The 6,044-nt window shown below is 31.3% G+C and overlaps 2 non-coding genes across 2 annotated transcripts; both read right to left on the reverse strand.

Annotated features, from left to right (window-relative positions):
* Positions 1–2,035: 2,035 nt before the first annotated feature.
* On the reverse strand, positions 2,036–2,108 carry TRNAR-ACG (transfer RNA arginine (anticodon ACG)). The gene has a single exon. It is a non-coding gene; the product is annotated as a tRNA-Arg (tRNA).
* Positions 2,109–2,500: 392 nt separating this feature from the next.
* TRNAR-ACG (transfer RNA arginine (anticodon ACG)) lies at positions 2,501–2,573 on the reverse strand. The gene has a single exon. It is a non-coding gene; the product is annotated as a tRNA-Arg (tRNA).
* Between the last annotated feature and the right edge of the window lie 3,471 nt (positions 2,574–6,044).

Below are 6,044 nucleotides of genomic sequence, written 5' to 3' on the forward strand. Positions count from 1 at the left end.
TAAACTAATAAGTATGAATAAATAAATACCTATCATAATAAATTTTATTTATTGTTCTTTTGATTAATTATCTATAAAGTACCTACACCAGAATAAACGCATTTTTTTAATTACCTATGTAGAAACTTGTTCTATTTTGCTCCTTGAAAACATATTACTTGGACAGGGATTTGCCTAATGAATTTTAAAATTGACTTATGTTTCAAGTCCAATTGACATATTATGTTTCAAGTCCGTATCGATTAGTTTACTTTAATCGGTGTTTATAAGGTCACCTTATTAAAAATTTAAAATATATGAGATATAAATAATTACCCACATAATTTTTTTAAATAATTAATCAATTTTACAATGAATTGGTAGTTAGCTACTATTTTTTAAAATGCAGTAGCCAATAGGTGCTAAATATAAATAAAATTTTTTATCTCAACAAAAGCTCTTGTGGTTATTCAAATATACACTGTAGTATACTGTAGAGCAGTGCTGATGTAATGATAAGAGCTCTTTGAACAAACATTTTAATGATATGATCAACCCTTTAATAGTTTATGAATATCATTAGATGTATCGAGTTGCAAACGCAAATGTTCTGATATTGAGTGTCAGTCAATTTTTATTAAGTTATTTTTAGAGAGTTTAGTTTTTAAACGTCCTATCAAAAAAATAATAATAATAACTCTTGTCCAAAAATAAAGCACGGTTTTGAACTTTTGAGTAAGTCGTCATCTTATTATAAAATTTATATCAGTACTAGGTTTCCGCCCGCGGCTTCGCCCGCGCAGTCAAAGAAAAACCCGCATGTTCTCGTTCTCGTGGGATTTCCGGGATTGCGTCATTTTCCCGGGATAAAAAGTAGCCTATGTCCTTTCTCGGGTATCAAAATATCTCCATACCAAATTTCATGAAAATTGGTTCAGTAGTACTTACTACCTTTTATGTTGGAAACCATGAGATAGCTTACTTATAGTGACAATAGAATTAGGTATGATTTATCTTATATGGATTAATAGTCCGGGATACATCGCCCATTTTTGCAAGTGATTACTATCAAGGTAATTTTTCGTGAGTAGCTTTATTTTGATGAGATGCCCAATAATTTCATGTACGAAACTCTCGATTGTGGTAGCTTACAGAGGTAACAAGGATAAAAATTTTTGATTTGACGGTTCTCAAATATTTATTACGCAATTTGTAGGACAATATGTCTGTTGAATTATTTAAGTATTAAATAAGTGAAAATAAAAAAATCTGCTGGTTAGTAATCATTTATGATGACTTCGTTATCGATACACATTGGAAAGGGGGACTCTTTGATCAAACCATAGATTTTGTAGGACAAATATTTTTTCGAATAATTTAGATAATTATCTTGAGATTGAACAAAAAAAAACATTCAGTTAGTAATTAATATTTGAGAACCATCAAATCAAAATATTTTATCCTTGTTTCCTCTGGTAGCTACCACAATCGAGAGTTTCGTACATGAAATTATTGGGCATCTCATCAAAATAAAGCTACTCACGAAAAATTAGCTTGATAGTAATCACTTTCAAAAATGGGCGATGTATCCCGGACTTTATGGCAGGAAAAGTTAAAAAATGTAGTAAAAAAATTTGGTCGTGTAAGAAAGTAACCTATCGAATCTTCAATGATAGGCATCGAATAGAGATCACTTGATACACAATAAATATAGAAATTATAACATTAAAGCTATTTTATTTCTATTTAAAAAAAGCTCTTAAAAGCACATGAAAGTTCTTGATAAAATCAATCAATCCTCAAAAAAATTAAATAAATCATTTATAGCTTCTCACAATAAGTAGGTAATTAAATATATAAACTAGAATTTAAGTTACATGTCACATTATCAATTTTATTGAAAGAAAAATTAAATTAAAATTATTCACGATTTGAGATGCACTCTTTGACGCTGTATTTATTGAATTAAGTTTATATAAAAACAAAAAAGTTTTTTTGCAACTTATAAAGAATGTTTAAAAACAATACATTATTCTTAAACACATAAAATAATCGTCGACCCTGCCAGGATTCGAACCTGGAATCTTCTGATCCGTAGTCAGACGCGTTATCCATTGCGCCACAGGGCCAGTTATGTGAATTCTCAAAAAAGTAGAGCAAATTGAGACATATTTTATATATAGAAGTACCTACCTAAGAATAACAATTATATTTTGGATTTCATCATCATTTTTTTTAATTAAAGCTCTATTGACATTCTAGAACAAAACGAGGTGGCTAACCTAATTAAAAATATTCGTAACCATGAAATTATTATTTACAAAAGTCGTTCAAATAATATTGTAAGTAATCTTTTATCGTAGAATCAAGAATGATATATTTTATTTTTTTGGTAATGCCTTATTTAGAATCAGTTTTTGAAAGGGAAATACAAAACATTTATTATGTGATTTTTTCAATAAATAAATATCAAAAAGGAATGAAATTACATTTGTAAAGAAGTTAAAAAAAATACTTCTCTCGACCCTGCCAGGATTCGAACCTGGAATCTTCTGATCCGTAGTCAGACGCGTTATCCATTGCGCCACAGGGCCACTTGTTCGACTTTTCTAAAACAAAAATTATTTCACACGAATTTCTTTATATCAGTACCTTCCTCAGAATAGGAACATACTTATTAATTAATCTCTTAAATAATTTAATTAATTAATTATTTTAACATGATTATGACCTTACTTAATAGTTCAGAAAACAAATATTCTGCATAGTAGTTATTATTTAGTAAAGTAACATTTATGAATTAATGTCAATTATTGTTACTAGTTTAAAAAGTTATTCTAACAGTTGAAGAAAAAAGTCCAATTTTTTTTATTATATTTTAGACCATACCATTTTATTAAAAAAAAACATCAAATTCTAAATTAAGTTGAGTTTTTTAACTATGTGAAACAGCGGCAATAAGATGTCTTATTACAGCTGTGTGTCACGAAAAAAATTTTAAATCCCTTTCGGCGAGTGTATTTTTAGATTTACATATCGTAAATAAAAAAAAATAATTTGGAAAATCCAAAAGTGCACGCCTCATGATTTTTTTTAATAAATATTTATTAATTATTATTTTTGTTTATTTAATAACAATTAAACCACATCGAATCAGACCCTGAAAAATGAAAGGGTTCTATTCCTGAGCATACTCAAGCGTAAGAGAAAAAAAAAGACTCGATTAGTAAAGTATTTCGGTCGCTATCGTATTAACAAGAAAAAGGATCCGCACATACAGACACACGGACGTCCAAGACAGAACTTTTTTAAACTGTTTTTTAACTAGTTTAAATAACAAAAATGACATCAAAAATATCATGAACGTTAAAAATAGTGTTTTTTCTTAATATGTGTGTGTATGTATTATCTTACAAGTGCAATGTATGATACATAAAGACATTTTAAGTTTGAAAAATCAGATGTTTTGCGCGAAGTGACAGTAGTACCCACCTCAACGCTTCGCTTATGAGGCGTGCAATTGGAATGTATGTTATACATATTTACGACATACGACTATGCCTAAACACTCGTGATATCAATATAAACATCGATTGTTACAGAATAACCAATTTGCGACATTTGTGAGACCATGTGCGCGCCCCGCCCGCCGCCCGCCCATGCTTTAGCGCTACAAATTATACGTCTTTCATCTGTTATTGCTCGCACGTGCTGGATTATTTGTTGATTCTCGATTTAAACTATATTTCGCAAGCTTATTACTGTTATTTGTGATTCATAAGTCTATACGACAAGTGATGGTTTAGAAAAATATTGTGCTAAAAGCTATTTCGAGAAAATATTGTTTCTATGTAAATAGAAATAGCTTCGATTTAAAGTTTGAAAGGATGAGGATAACGTACATATTGAAAATAATTTGAAAATATTGGGAATAACATGTTTATTAACATGTTTGTATTAATTTTTTTTTTAATAATGAAATCATTGAAATAAACCACGCGGCCGAAGCTGCGAGTTGAAAGCTAGTTCGTAGTTATTAAATAAACTTGCAGTACAAACCAGCCTGAGATTTTTCATACTTTAAAATCATTTTTATTCTTAAAATTTTTAAATCAATAAGCTAAAGAGTCAGATAATTTATTGCAGACGTAGAAACGTCGTGGCTGCTTCCTGTGGACGGCTGCATCCGGACCTCATCCGCCCGCTAACCGAACCTGCATATCTCGTCTTTAAAGAGGTTTTATATATCCTTCATGGTATATTTTCGAAGTTCATGAACGAAATAAATCAAAATAAATGAATGATTTGTTTTGTTTTACGCACGTAGGCAGGCAAGGAGTCTGAGTGACTGAGATACGCTTTGCTCTTAGACTACAGGCCCGTGTTGAAAAAATTATGGGTCATTTGACCCACCACCTGACCTATCTAGAATGATATAAGAGCATAAAATAATAAGATTCAGCACTATGACGTCACTTGTAAGCTGTCCACCTGAGTGCAGATGAGAATTCGAAGGTTCAGGTAGAGATTTTCTCCCCTTGTCTCCATGATTTTTGTACGGCGTTGCGGAATAATTGATTAAAAGTAGTATAGAAATAGTATGACACAGATGCCGTACAAAATCAAATGACCAAATTTACCCCGGCAACTGTCGAAAAATAAAAATAAATTCCGACTTTGTGGACCACCATTTTTGTACGGCATCTGTGTCATACTATTTCTATACTGCTTTTAAGCCATTATTCCGCAACGCCGTACAAAAATCATGGAGACAAGGGGAGAAAATCTCTACCTGAACCTTCGAATTCTCATCTGCACTCAGGTGGACAGCTTACAAGTGACGTCATAGTGCTGAATCTTATTATTTTATGCTCTTATATCATTCTAGATAGGTCAGGTGGTGGGTCAAATGACCCATAATTTTTTCAACATGGGCCTGTAGTCTATCTATCAGTACGAGGTTATGTTCCATAAAAGAAAAAATTGTAAGTGACGAATAAAGTGAAATCCTGCTGGGCTGATAAAAAAATAGCTTTCAAAAACAGAAAGCTTCAATTAGCTAACAACATGGATAGTCTCAAAATATTGTTAATTTGTACATGACAAATGCCTCTGTAACCTTGTATTTCGATCACGATATACGACTTACGAGTATCAATTTTCTAATAAAAATATTTTACACAATAAATAAACATCATAGGTACCTATACAGAATTCAGTATACACTGTATCCAAAACATAACAAAGGATTCTCATTTCGTTGATGAGAATTTTGTATCATTACATTTAACTTTCCCGTGAGGAAGGGCCTGTAACTAGGGTGTAATTGGCCGAGATGAGGTTTAATAAGTTTTTAATAGCTACGGGCGTCTCGCTATCCATCCCGAATATCGGACAGCTTCTTTGAAATACCCTTTAATTATTATTTCATTTGATTCTGTGGAGCTCGAGTACATATTTATGTATGAGATTTGGTTCGTAGTCTGTTATGGATGAATTGAAGTGATAGAACATTTTTAGTTATGGGGAATAAAAACTGTTTCTTTTTCTTAGGACATGCGACACGAAATAAAATGCAGTTTAATGTAAGTAATCTAAGTATAGGTAGGTACTGATGTGGTTTCGAAATTATGTAGAGTAAAATTATTATAGAAAATATCAGAGCAACTGGTAATAGCCTAAAGCTTGAGAAATCCATTTCATCATTCGCTATTACGAAAAGGGAAAAATTTTCACCAAATAGAAATGACCCTCAAAAGAGGTCAGCACCTGGCCTAATAGTTGATCCGTGTGACAGGGACAAAATACGCCTTTTACAGCTCTTAAAAGCGTACCCTTTTCAGAGACTCGAAACGAAACGTTTGAGATATAATTTTATAATTCTTCCCTTTCGAGTCATTTTCAGCTATCAAATATTTACATGACATTTCTGATTTGCTAAACAGGTTAATTGAGAGAGGCAATTAATAATTTGCATGAATATTACGAAATATCATTGCTTAACGTGACTCAATAAAAATGGGGGAGCACTTAGATTTAAAATGCCATTGTTGAATTTACAATGT

This window comes from Colias eurytheme, chromosome 7 (genome assembly GCF_061535395.1).
Source record: "Colias eurytheme isolate Ceu_HAF_F1 chromosome 7, ilColEury1 Martin Lab GWU primary, whole genome shotgun sequence".
NCBI lineage: Eukaryota > Metazoa > Arthropoda > Insecta > Lepidoptera > Pieridae > Colias > Colias eurytheme.